Raw genomic sequence first — 14,626 nt, 5'->3', positions numbered from 1 at the left:
AGAGTTTCTTAGACTCCAAGGGTGGAAGGGACCCTTAGATGAACACTTGACATACCTTGGTTGTTTAATTCTTAAAAAACAATGGTGAAATCTTGAGCCTTAGCTTAGAAATTAAAAAACCTAGGGTTCTTATTCTAGAGAAATTTGAGAGAAAGTGAGTGTATATTGCTTAATGAGGGATGAATCTCGTGTTTTAGGAATGAATAGGGGTGGGGAAAAGACCTAAATACCCCTATGGATGCGGCTTTTTAAAGACAGAAAACCAAACTGTCGACTCGCAGACCGACGCACCGCATTGTTAGAATCAATACGATGGCTAAAGCATCGCATCAAGTCTGCATCGGTTCACAGGAATTTGCACTGAGCTAAGGGTAAAACACTATCTATCAGCGCGAGGGACGACGCGACGCATCGAGATTGCATCGACTCGCTGTTTTGGTCAATTGAACATAGTTTAAATGAGGACCAAAAATTCCAAAACTTGTCTGAAAACACCTACTGACATTCCTAATCAAGAATCAATCTAAGGATCGATACTTTAAGGCCATAAGAGTCGTAAAATAGAGTTTCCAACTTACGAAGGCCAAAATAGTACTAAGTCTGAATACTTAGCTAGAATTTTCTAAGTCTGGGACCTCCTAGCAAGCTTAAAAGATTGAGTTGAGCTTAGGATTTTGCAGGGTCTTACAATATCTCCCCCTTGAGAACATTCGTCCTCTAATGAGACTAATTAAACTGAGAATACTGATAGACTGGACTTAAACATTGAATATGCACAACTGAGGCATGATTTAATGACTGAAATTAGTGATTTACTGAATTATCATACTAAACATTCATATCTGATGCATGAGTACATAGCTGAACATGATTCATGAATGCATGATCGGGATTACTGATAAACTGGGCTTATATACTGGACATGCATGTCTGATGCATGAGTACATGACTGAACTGATTTGTGAATGCATAACTGAATATGCAACAGTAATTGATACCAAGTTTATAACTGTAACTGAACATGGACTAAGCCAATCTCAGGAAGACTGTTACCTTAAGCTAAGAATTCTGATGAACCTGAGATCATTTACTAAACATGTATAAACGAGAACATCAGAACATAACTGAGACCGAAATGGGATACATAAACTGAATATCATGAACTAAACTAAGCCCTTGAATACATGGCTTATAGCTGAGATTGGAACTTGAGGTTCCACCCATGAGTACCCACTACTCCAAACTGGATTTGTTAAATGAAGAAAAGATGGAAGGTTTAGGTCATGAAAGCTCGGGGGAATTATAGAGCATATCTCCCTTGGGATATTATGTCCCCTAAAAAATGCTGACTTGGCTGAGACACTGAGGAAAAATTTAGACAATGCACAGGGCACTACGAACTGAATCATGACTATATATCGGGGATCTGAAATTGAGGCATGACACCTAAACTGAGCCAAAATCACAACCATGTGGTGGATCGATCTTGGAATAGTTATATTCATGAGACTTCAGATAGTGTGACCAGATGGAAGGATAGGAAACCCAACCATACGACATTATCTGCCTAACTGCTAATCTGAATTGTTAGTTTTGCGGACTAACTTATGCTGAAAACTTATATTCGATTGGAGCCTTTCTTTGACACTCTTTCTATAGAGTTCTAGTGGCTTTAGGGAGAAAGGAGTCTTGGCATGGATGAATAAAATAACTGAATAAGAAAATCATATCCTGGCTAAAATTCTATAATATGAGTCGAGGCCTATGAAACATCATCTAAGATGAAGTGACTAAGACTTATGCACTACAACTACAAATTTTAAAGCTTAGACATATGCCTTGAATACTTTCTTAACTATACTCTCCACCTTAGTACAGCATCTCACCTAAGACTATAATATTTGCATGGGTGCTGAGCAAGAGTGCATAAACATACTAACTTATCTGATTATCTAAATGGATGATAGTTGAATACTGGTCATGTAATATTGAACTACACTTAGTCTGAATAACTGGACTGGAACTATTGAGTATCATGCATACACGGTAAGGACTGACTGGGTAACATGAGCTAACTGAGCATGAATTCATAAAAACTATATTATTTGAGAATACAAGACCAAGGGCATAACATAATTCTGAAATAGTCTGTAAACTGAGGTACTGAGATACTGATAACTAAATAACTGATAATTGTACGCTATGGTCAAGTAAATCTAGAACTAAACTGAGTTACTAATCGGGTCACTGGACTGGGACTGTCACTGAGATACTATAACTAAGACAGTAACTGCGACTGTACTGGGACTGAATATTGGGTTCTAAGAACTCTACCTACTGAGGTTTGATCTGGACTTAATTCTCCCACTATGTTCAAGCCTACTCAAATCTCTATAGTGTATTTATCCACGTACACATCAACATGATATTCAAGCCTATCTCCATAACTACAACCTCGTGTAAAACTAGTATGCAATAATCTTTTCATATCATGAAACACTATGCAGAACTTGACACTTAACTAGGCCTGAGGAATAGGACATCAACATCCTAGATTTTATCAAGAGATCTAAATTGAGGAATTACATGACAAAATCTGAATTTAGCTGATCATTAGGAGTGTAGCATAAGTCATGAGAACTGAACATACTGTAAAGCATATCATGAGTACATGAGTCATGAGTTGCATGACCTGAGTTTGGAGTTTCTATATTTAGGGAAAATGATTTGTAACACTGAGTAAATTGGGACTGCTCATACTAAGAACTGTAAGCATACATTATTTTCATTAATGAGCACAAATATGAGCTATGATCATAAAGTTGACATGTGAGGCATGGGTACTTATCGTGATAGCCAAAGTAAAAAACTTTGCACTGAGGTAAGGATGGGTTGAGCATTAATCTCTCCCACTGTCTTTCTATACATGCTAACATTACTACTAAAATTTGAAGGCCTGACTTTCTGAGATATCATAACCAGAAAGTTCCTGTATACCCGTCAGGCTATGATAGACTGACCCACTGGAATGGAGACTGAGAAAAGTTCTGTTAAGGTTTCTGGTCTGACTTTGAAATCGACTGTTATGTAAGGAGATATAAAAGACAGAGAAGCTCCTGAATCTAATAAGATAAATTAAGTAAATAGAAGATCTATAACATAACAGTGACAGCATCAGGAGAACCTTCCTGATCTTGTCTAGACTGAAGTGCATAGAGTCTGTTTGGGTGTTGCCCAGTGGAGGCACTAGAAGTGGCACTCTGCCGATTCGGGCAACCGGACTAAACTGAAGGACGGTTTGAATGACCCTCCTAGCGCAAATCTTTTCCCCCTCTGAGCTATTAATTTATAATCCCACATCCTATGGCCTGGCTTGTCATATCCAAAACATATATCACTTTCAGCTCTACACACACCTAGGTGATGTCTACCATATTCTTCGCAAAGAGGATGGGTATGACCACTGCTCACACTACCTGAGTTTTGGAGCCTGGAGCCCCATCATGATTGTTATTCTTGACCCTTAATATTGGCGCACTAGTTGAGGATGAACCTGGAACTAAAGATTTTGGATTAAACTGGGAACAGTTACCGCCCTCTAACTTAGGCTGATTGAAATTAAAACTACTTGTTCTAGCTTTCTTGTTCTCTCTCTCCTTCTTCTTAATCTTCTGCTCCTCAATCGGTTAAGCATGGACTATAAGCCTGTATATGTCCATCTCCTTAATTAGCATCGTTGTTCTACACTCCTTAACCACACTATCTGACAACCCAGACACGAACTTGCTCATTCTGAACCTATTGTCTGCTACTACATGGGGAGCATACCTGGCTAACTAAATAAACTTAAGGGAATAATCTTTCACACTCATACTGCCTTACCTGATATAGATGAACTCTAACACCTTGGCTTCTCTCATCTCTAAGGGAAAGAATCTATCTAGAAAAGTAGTAGCAAACTCTTCCTATTCTATGGGCGTTGCGTCTGTGCCCCTGTCTACCTTCTACTGCTTAAATCACGTATGAGATACATCTTGTAGCTGATAGGCATCTAACTTAGCACTCTCACTAGAAGTTACTCCCATGATATCTGTAATTTTATGCACCTGATCAAGAAAGTCCTGAAGGTCCTCATCTGACTTAGACCCGATAAAAGATGCAGGGTTCATACGGGTGAAATCCCAAATTCTGGCTGCAACAGTATTGGCCACTAGGTTGGTAGGAACAGCAACTGGACATTCATTCTGGGCTACCATAAAATGAGCAAGAGTGGTGAAACATGCTCTGAATTTAGCGTGGAAGACATGTTCTTCTAGAGAATCTGGCTAGACAGGCCGAGGTTCTGGTTGATCTCTTGTTCCTCTTTCCTTAGTCCTCTTTAGAGGCATATTCTGTAAATGAAAGAGAAACTTGGATTAGACAGAGAGTTTAACTGAAGCTCATGCTCACTCACAGGACATGAATACTAAAAGAAGGGAAACTTTTCAAAAACATCTCGTAGCCTCCTTTCCATAAGTGTGGTACGCTACACACCCTTGCATAAGACTCTACTAGATGCGGCTTTAAGACTTCCTAGGACTCTATTGAACCTTAGGCTCTGATACCAAGTTTGTAATGCCCCGAGTCTATACCCCGGATGCTACACGGTGCTCATAATCCTGAGAGATCACAAGCTAACCCATGACTGGTACCTACTGCAATAACTGAATACTAATTTTGTAATCATGCAGAAATTAGGGAGAAACTTGCCATAAGGTTCAAATTGAAAGTAAATACTAAAAATTAAATATTGATACATCGGTCTGAAATACTCTAGTCTGAAAAGCCTCTACTATCTGATCAAGGAGTTGATAAGATAGGCCCATATAGCCCATGGGTGCCTTTTTTTATGGTAAAAATACACAAACCATGTTATGGTTGACTAGTCCCCACTAACTACAACAACTAAAATAAAATAAGTACTGAAATACTGAAAAAATAAGTCTTTCCTCAAACAATAAAGACTCACCACTAAGTCTGATGCTGATAGATCGGGCTGCCAAGTATGATTGGGAGAACGTGTCTCTGAACCTATGATATAAGATATCATATCACAAAAGAAAGGTATGCATCAGTACTTTGAATTTACTGGAATGCTAAGTGAGGTAGGTTGAGATGTATGGGTTCATATGCATGAACAATACTGACTGACTAACATGAGTATAACAAAAAGAGAGTACATCCATGAATATGTAAAATGTAACAGAGATGTGATAACACTGGATACTGAGTTTTGAATTTCTAATTTACTAATATCTATATTTACTGATACTGTGTGAGTGACTTGATCTAATAGTACTAATTCTAAAGAACTAGTCTGGGTTCTATACTGAGCTGAGTGACTGTATCTGATAGTCCTGAATCTGTAGAACTTAACTAAATTCTATATTGAGACTGAATCTGAAACTGAGACTATGGGAGGTAATTATTTAACCGACATGCCCCTTTCTAAATAGACTGGGGTCCAACCAGTAACCCCATTTGGAATGGAAATAATACCATGCCACGGTTACTAACAACCATTGTGGATTCAATCCTAACTAATGGATGACCTCTGATATTAGTCCTAAGCTAGGTGGTGATCCTGGAGTATAACATTCCTATCTAATGTGTGACATCTCATAACCTACACCGGCTACGTAGTTTTGGAACTTAGGGATTTCTTATAGGGACCCAGTCCTAGCTAATGGGTGAGCCCTCATCCCTAGGCTCGCTCGGTACTGAATCCTACTCCCAACTGAAAGACACTAAACTGACTTCTAAACTGTTCTAGGCCTGAATGAACTGTTACTGATCGTGCTGTCTAACTGAACTAGACTGAGGTCACTGAGTTTCGTTGACTGATGAAATACTACTGATTTCTATTAACTAACTAAATTTACTGAGGTCTGAACTGGACTTGACTGATACTGAGTCTACTGAGTTTTTCATGAGTTATGTGACTGACTAAGAGTACTACTGATCGTCACATGACTGAGATTATTATGTAACTTACACTGGCTCTAGGTAAACAGCTAAATTATCGGGTATTAAATACCCCCAGAACTGGATAATATGAAAAGTAAAGCATCACATGACCTTGCATAGCATAGAAATGCACACTTGTTCATAATGCATCTATAGAGGCATTTTATCAAACACTTGGATGGTATGAACTAGTATACATGCTAACATGATATAATCTCACTATTTAATTTACATGAACAACTTATCAAACACTAGGAAGGCATTGTATATGCACCTAGTACTAATCAACACATGAGTATCACAATTCCAAGGCTTTAACAAGAATTCACATGGTACTACATACATAATAATTGTTTATACACAAATCTTGCACTTAATCATGGAATAGAAACCCAATCAACATTATAATCATGAATACACTTGAATCCAAATCATGAAATCAATTTACTTAAAGTTTAAAAGAGTTTCTTGGACTACAACGGTGGAAGACACCCTTCGATAAACACTTGACATACCTTTGTTGTTTAATTCTTGAAGAACAATGGTGAAATCTTGAGCCTTGGCTTTGAAATTAAATCACCTAAGGTTCTTTTTCTTGAGAAATTTGAGAGAAAGTGAGTGCATGTCGCTTAATGAGGGTTGAATCTCATGTTTTAGTGCTGAATAGGGGTGGGGAAAAGATCTAAATACCCCTATGGACACGGCTTTTTAAATACTAAAAAACAAACTGTCGACGCGCAGACTGACACGTCACATCATTGACATCAATACAATGGCTAATGCACCACGTCGAGTCCACATCGGTTCACTGGAATTTGCACTGATCTGAGGGAAAAAACTATCTATCGGCGCAAGGGACGACACAATGCGTCGAGATCGCGTTGACTCACTATTTTGGTTACCCAAACATTGTCTAAATGAGGATTGAAAAATCCAAAATTTATCCAAAAACATCTACTGACATTCCTGATCATGAATCAATCTAACGATCGATACTTTAAGGTCATAAGAGTTGTAAAATAGAGTTGCCAACTTACGAAGGCCAAAATAGTACTAAGTTTGAATACTTAGCTAGAATTTTCTAAGTCTGGGACCACTTAGCGAGCTTAAAAGACTGAGTTGAGCTTAGAATTTTGTGGGGTCTTACAAAGGGAAAACACAAGTCTTGGCCTAAGTGAGCCGAATAATCCCACTTCTAAACCTCAATTTCCTTAATTAGGTACACTATGCCCCAAACTAGGTTAAGTTATCTAGTTCAACTTCTAGATGTCAAGTAAGCCACATACAAGCCTGAGATAGGAACTTTAACTAGAAATAAGAGCACTTAAGTCAATTCTACCTAAATTACGATTCCAAGAATACCACACTAGCCCAATAAGATAAAATATACTAATTATGCTTCCAACACTAAAACCACATCCATAATCTATATCAAATCCATGCTACAATTCAATCTAAACTAAGGAGAAGACAATAGGATTCTAGAAAGTTATAAACATACTATATTACAGGTCCAAGACCCTCATCTAATTTTGCAATAAATCAATATTCAAGGAAAAGGTATCTTACTCATAATTAATCCTAACATTCATATCCACACGCAATACATATCATACATCATCTATGAAGAAAAGTGGATAGGAGCCTACCTCAAGGCCAAATCGCAAAATCACACTTCAAACACCACATGCTCATATTCACTTCACAATTCCCAAAATGTCATCATGCTATCAAAAATATAATCTACTCATCAATACGATTCTAATGATACCCATATTGCAGTTTAGTGCTTCGAGTCCAAAAACGACACAAAAACTCCAAGTGGATCCCAAGTATGGAAATCGCATTTTCGAGGTCATCTCAATGCTCATACATCACCAAGGAATCATAAACCTTAATTAATGGGTACAAACAAACCAAATTTGGGGCTAAATCAAGCCCTATGCTAAATTAGAGTTTTGGATCAAGAATTCAGAAATTCACCAATAAAGTAATGAAATCTTACGTTAATCCAGATAATAATCATGATAAAAGATTTTTACCAAGATCTCTATACACCCAAAAGACTCAATTTTGATTTATCATACCCAGTTAGGGTTTTAGACTCTCAAAGATGAAGAGAAATTGCCCAAATTCATGGCCCCAAGGTCTATTTATAGACCCCTCAGCGAACAGATGCGGCATCCCCATGACAAAAAAGTCAAAAACATATTTTTAACCATCGAAACTCATTCGGAACCCAAATAATATGATCCAATAGTGAAATTTGAGTGTAAACCACATTTCAAATCCATTGGAATCTTCAAAAATTTCATCCAAGATTGTTTAGGAAAAAAGTGGAGCCCACACATATAGTTCTATTTTTAATAAAATCTGCTCAATAGCCCAAAATATATTCGGAAGCCTTGGGACTTAAACCAAGGGTATTCCTAGCCTAAAATTGACATACTGGATGCGATGGAGAAGTAGGATTTTCAATTCGAGTTTGTTTCACTGAAGTTTTCATTTGGTGGCTATTTGGAACCTACGAAGACTTCTAAATAGAGGATTGGTTCTAAAAATCAAAAGAACTGCCCGGTGACCGAATCATCAGTCCCAGCAAGTTATAAATAACTTGGGGAAGATATGGAGAAACTCAACGACGTACATAAGCGTAAATATGGAAAATGACATGAAGGTTCATTACAGTAAACAAGGTACACCTTAGGATCACCCAGAGCATGGAGGAGGCACCTACAATCAGATATAACATTTGAGTTAGAGCCTATTTTAGAAATTAGAAAATGGACTAGTTGTTGTGAGTCTGTGCTAATTTGAAGAGGAAAAAGATTATGTCGATATGCCAATTAGAGACCTAACATGAAGGCATGATCTTCGCCCTCTAAAATATCCGAAGAGATACATGATTCCTGAAACACCATGAGCCAATCTCTAGAATTATTCCTAAAAAATCCTCCCTCTCCCCGAAGCATAGTGGTCAGATAAGTGGGCATGACTTGAACAGTCGGTGTTTAACATGATATTAGTTACTTTAGGAGTTTTTCTCTTAATGTACACTGGTATAGTAGATCTTTAATTCTTTGTGGGTCCAGCCAAAAACCAAAACTCACTTATAAGGTGAGAGATGGGATTCAAATAAGGCATAAAATAAGTTCTATAAAAAATAAACTTATTTCGCGCAACCAAGAGAGATCAAAGACAAGACAAAAGGAAAACCTTAGAGGGGATAAGCGTGATGGTGCTAGTAAGGGTGGTAGGATAAATCCTAACAAATCTATACAACTAATTCAAAGGTTTTAGAGAAGGATATGCTAAGGAGTGTGCCTCACTTTTGATTCCGAGTCGCTCCCAAAGGGGACTTCCTTTGGGGAAAAACATGAAAAAGTGAGCATTTATTTCCTTCTGCGAGGAATCACAAAATATACATACTGATGAGTCAATAACATTTATGTGATGGAGGTATATAGAGACTGTGTTCTTTCATGGTTAAGAAACCAAAGAAAGTTCTTGATCTTGGGTGGGATGGTAAGCTACCAGATCCTACCGAAGTTAGCACTTTATTGGGTTTTACCAAGAGAGATGTCATAACCCGAGCCTACCCCTAGTCTCAACAATGGTTCTTATGATCACAAGTGACAAAAATTTAACCCATAAGCTGCTACTTACTTTGAGCACTAAGTAAATATGAACATAATACCTGTGTGGAAGATAAACTGAGAAGGAAATGTAAATCCAAATACTAAGATACGGAATCAATCATAAGTCTGAAACATCAGTCATGAACATCACACATACCTCACTAGATGAATTTGTGAAGATTCTTGGGAATTTCTTGAGGTATAAAGCTTGAATTCCTTGACTCCTTTAGAATTGGTTAGGGTTTGTTCTTGAGTTGGAAGATGATTTTCTTGAGAGATTTTATGAATAAAGGGGCAAATAATCCTCCTAGGAGACCTAAATTTCGTGTTATGGATGATTTTAGGTGAGGGGAATTGACCCAAATACCCTTAAATAACTAGGAACAAAAGCTGGACAAAATAGGTAGGGGCGTCGCGGGTTCCAGAGTGGCGGGCTAAGCCTTGTTGTAATACCTCGTATTTTCCTAGCTTAATGTAACTCTCAGTGCATGCGTAATCTTATATATATTTTTCTAAATACTCAGAATTTTCAGTTTAGATCTCACCATTGCGTTGGAAAATTTAATCAGCTTTCCAACGATATAAAATTTGCCCAAATCCGATACTCAGGTGAAGAGTTATAGCAATTTTTATAAAACAGTGTGCCAAAGTAGGCATCAGCTCGTCATGGAGCCAGGCCAAAGGGCAATTGTCAATTTCTAGTGTACCATCATGATTTCACCGCATCGCGCCATTGTTCCAGTTCCCGTTTGGCATTTTCCAGTGAGGCAACGCGATACCATCGTGTCGCGCCAATCTATTTTTCTGAATTGTCAATTTCAGTGAGTCTCCGCGATAATGGCGCACCGCACCAAAGTATATTTTTGCACTCATCCTTTTTCAGCAGTTTCATTCATAACCCAATGGCTCACCACGATGCCACTATGTAGTGGTAAAGGAAAATTTTGGGATTTTCAGTGACAAAAATTTAAAACTTTCTAGGGGTAATTGGGTCTTTTTTCATAACCCAGATCAGCCTTAAATATGAAATTAGTGCCCTAAATAACCTAATATATCATTGTTTCCTCACTTTCTCTTAAGAATAAACCATTCTCTCTCAAAAGGACAAAACCCTAGCTTCAAGAAATCAAGAAACAATCTCAAGAATTTCACCAAGAACCTTCAAGAATCAATCTTCTCAGGTATGTTAGGTATTCATTCATGGGTTTCTTTCACCCATGAGGTCCAAGAACCTTTTTTAAACTTACAAGATCTCAGATTTATGAATGTCATGCTTGAAATTGATTGTATTCATGTTCATGATAGTAATTGGGTTTTAATTCATGATTAATTATAAGTTTCCACGAAATTAAAATAGTCTATGTGATGAGTTATATGAATTGCATACTAAACCCTTGAAGTTGCAATTGAGTATTGTAATCATGATGTTTATGTGTGGATCATTATCATGTGAAATAATCCATGCTCCCAAAGTATTTGCTAAAATGCCTATGTAAAGTAAATAGTGGAATCATGACATGTCTTTATGTGGTCTCAATCATGTACAAGCTTATGCACTACAAGTGTTTGATAAAATGTCTCTACGAATGAATTATGAACAAGTGGACATTGTTGTGATTTTTAAGATTATTCCATGGTTTACTTTTCATGCCATAAGACATCAACTTGCCAGTTGAGGGATGATGAGGTGTTTCTACTGGCCAGTTGAGGGTAGCACCATTCTCGTTTAGGGCTCCTGCCAAATAAAGATGACTCTTCAGCTTGTCTTTACCCGTGGCACAGTACTGACACCCTTCTAACTGGGGTTACAAGTTATACCCCAATTATCTTTTCTGGGGTATGTCGGTTAGATGATTACCTCCCACAATCTCAGTATAGAACTCAGTTCAGTTCTACAGAATTGGGACTGTTAGATACATTCACTCAGATATCAGTAATTCAGTTATCAATAAATCTCAAAATATCAGTTACTCAGTATCAGAAATCAGTACTCAGCTTTAGTAAAAGCTCAGATACAATATACATACACGTATATGCACAGTATTGCATACTCAATATTTACAGCAGTTCAGTTATCCATGTACTCTCATATTCAGTTACTCTATATTATTCAGTCAGTTATTATTTATGTATATGAACCCTTGCATTCAGCCTTACCTCATCTAACATATCAGTAAATTTTACATACTGACGCATACCCTTTCTTTGTGTTATGATGTCTCATATAATAGGTTCGAACGCTCAGGTTCCTGACCGTGCATAGACAGATTCAGTTAGCAGCAGCAAATTTAGTAGTAAATCTTTATCTATCGAGGATTTGCATTTATTTTAGTAGTTTCAGTATTTCAGTAGTCAGAGTTAGTTTGGGGCTTATCTCAGCAACTCCTCATTCAGACAGATCAGTTAGAGGATTCTTCGACTAGAGTAGTTTAGACAGTATTTAGTTTTTCAGATGATGTTATTAGTTGCTATTTCTCAGTATTCAGATTATGAACCTTATGGCATTTCAGCCTATTTTTTATATTATTTTAGTATTTATTATTCAGTGCTCACAGCAGGTATCAGTCATGAGTTAGCTTGTGATCTTTTAGAGTCGTAAGCACCGTGTGGCATCCAAGGTACTGACTCAGGGCGTTACACTTACGCTGTGGGCTCTAGAGCAACGAGCTCTAATTCGGCTGTCTAAGCCCTACACTGTGGGGCTATACCGGTTGCCTCACTGGTTTGCTTCTCCAAACACTCCCCTACGCTTATCTAAAAATTCTGAAACTCATACGGGATGTGCTTTAAACTACCTCGATCATGAATCAACTTAAAAATCAACGTTCTGGGGTCAAGAAGGTCAAAAATAAAATCATCGAAATTTAGGGATCTTGGAAATGACTAAGACCCAACACTTAGTGAAATTTCTAAGTCTTGGACTCTTTTAACATGCAATCGTAAGCTAAATTCATGTAACGCCCCAAGTTTATACCTCGAATGCTACACGGTACTTACTATCCCAAAGGACCACAAGCTGACCCATGACTTATATTTATTGTTAGCACTGAATGATAATACTGTATAATGCAGAAAATAGGCTGAAATTCCATAAGGTTAAAAATTTGAAATACTAAAAAAGAATATCAACTAGAATAATAATCTACAAACTGAATACTATCTGAAAGTTTAGTCTGAAAAGCCTCTAACTGAACTATTTGAAAGTGGAGTTGATGGGACAAGCCCCCAACTAACTCTGACTACTGAAGTTACTGAAAATACTGAAATAAATACACATCCTCGATAGATGAGAACTCACTACTTAATCTGTGACTTCTGGTTAAATTTGTCTAAGTACGGTCAGCAACCTGAGTGTCCGAACTTGTGATATGAGACATCATAGCGCAATGAAAGAGTATTCATCAGTACATGAAATATACTGGTATGCTAGATGAGGTAAGGCTAAATACAAGAGCTCATATGCATAAACAATAACTGACTGAATGATATAGAGTAACTGAATATGAGAGTACATATATAACTAAACTGTTATAAATACTGAGTTTGCAATATTGTGCATATACATGTATGTATACTATATTTGAGCTTTTACTAAAGCTGAGTACTGAGTTCTAATACTGAGTAACTGATAATCTGAGATTTACTAATAACTGAATTAATGATACTGAGTAACTGTATCTGATAGTCCTGAATTTTATAAAACTGAACTGAGTTCTATACTAAGACTAAAACTGAGACTATAGGAAGTAATCATCTAACCGACATGCCCTAAATAAGATAACTGGGGTCCAACCAGTAACCCCAGTTAGAAGGGTGTCAGTACTATGCCACAGGTAAATAAAAGCTGAAGAGTTACCCTCATCTGGCAGGTACTCTAATAAGAACGATAGAACCCTCAACTGGCAGGTTAAAACACCTCATCAACCCTCAACTGGCAAGTTAATGTCTCAACCTATGCTGGCTACGTACTTCTGGAACGTAAGGACTGCTTCTAAGGATCACACCCTCTACTGGCAGGTGAGCCCCTAGCCTTGGGTTTACTCGGTGCTGAATCCTACTCCCAACTGAATAGACCATGGACTGATACTAAACTATACTAGATTTGACTGAACTATTACTGATCGTGTTAACTAACTGAACTGGACTGAGTTCTGTAACTGACTGAGTACTAATGATCATGACTTTACTGAGATAATTCAGTAACTACTGTATCTCTACGTAAACAGTTAGATTATCGGGTATTATGTACCCTTAGAACTCGATAGCACGGAAAGTAAAGCATCGCATGATCTTGAAAAGCATAACAATGTCCACTTGTTCATAATTTGCTCATTGAGACATTTTATCAAACACTTGTAGGGCATAAGCTTGTACATGTATTATCATGTCATGATTTCACCACTTAATTCACATAGACATTCTATCAAACACTTGGGGAGCACAACTTAAGGCATATAATCATGGACAACATATAATCATTGTAACTACAATACCCAAACTTGCTAATTCAAGGATTATAACATGGGAATTACACAATTCAATATACATGCTATTTCATTTTCATGGAATATACAACTAATCATGGATTGAAACTCAATTAATGTCATGAACATGAATACAATTCAATTTCAAACATAGAATTCATAAATCTAAGATATTGTAAGGTTAAAAAGGGATTTTTGGACTCTATGGGTGAAAGAAACCCATAAATGAACACCTAACATACCTAAGAAGAAAAGTTCTTAAAGGTTCTTGGAAGAATTCTTTAGCTTTGTTCTTGATTTCTTGAAACTAGGGTTTTGTCCTTTGAGAGAGAATGTTTTGTTTCTTGAGTAAATAATAAAATAATAAGCAATTAGTGCTCCTTTAGGATTAAATTTCGTGTTTAGGATCAATTAGGACTGTGGAAAAATACCAAATTACCCCTTAGAAGTATATAAAATTTGTCACTGAAAAACCCAATTTTGGGTCCTAGCGTGACG

This window comes from Capsicum annuum, chromosome 1, assembly GCF_002878395.1.
Source record: "Capsicum annuum cultivar UCD-10X-F1 chromosome 1, UCD10Xv1.1, whole genome shotgun sequence".
Taxonomy (NCBI): Eukaryota; Viridiplantae; Streptophyta; class Magnoliopsida; order Solanales; family Solanaceae; genus Capsicum; species Capsicum annuum.
The sequence above is the reverse complement of the archived record's forward strand: the minus strand, read 5'-3'. Positions refer to the sequence as shown.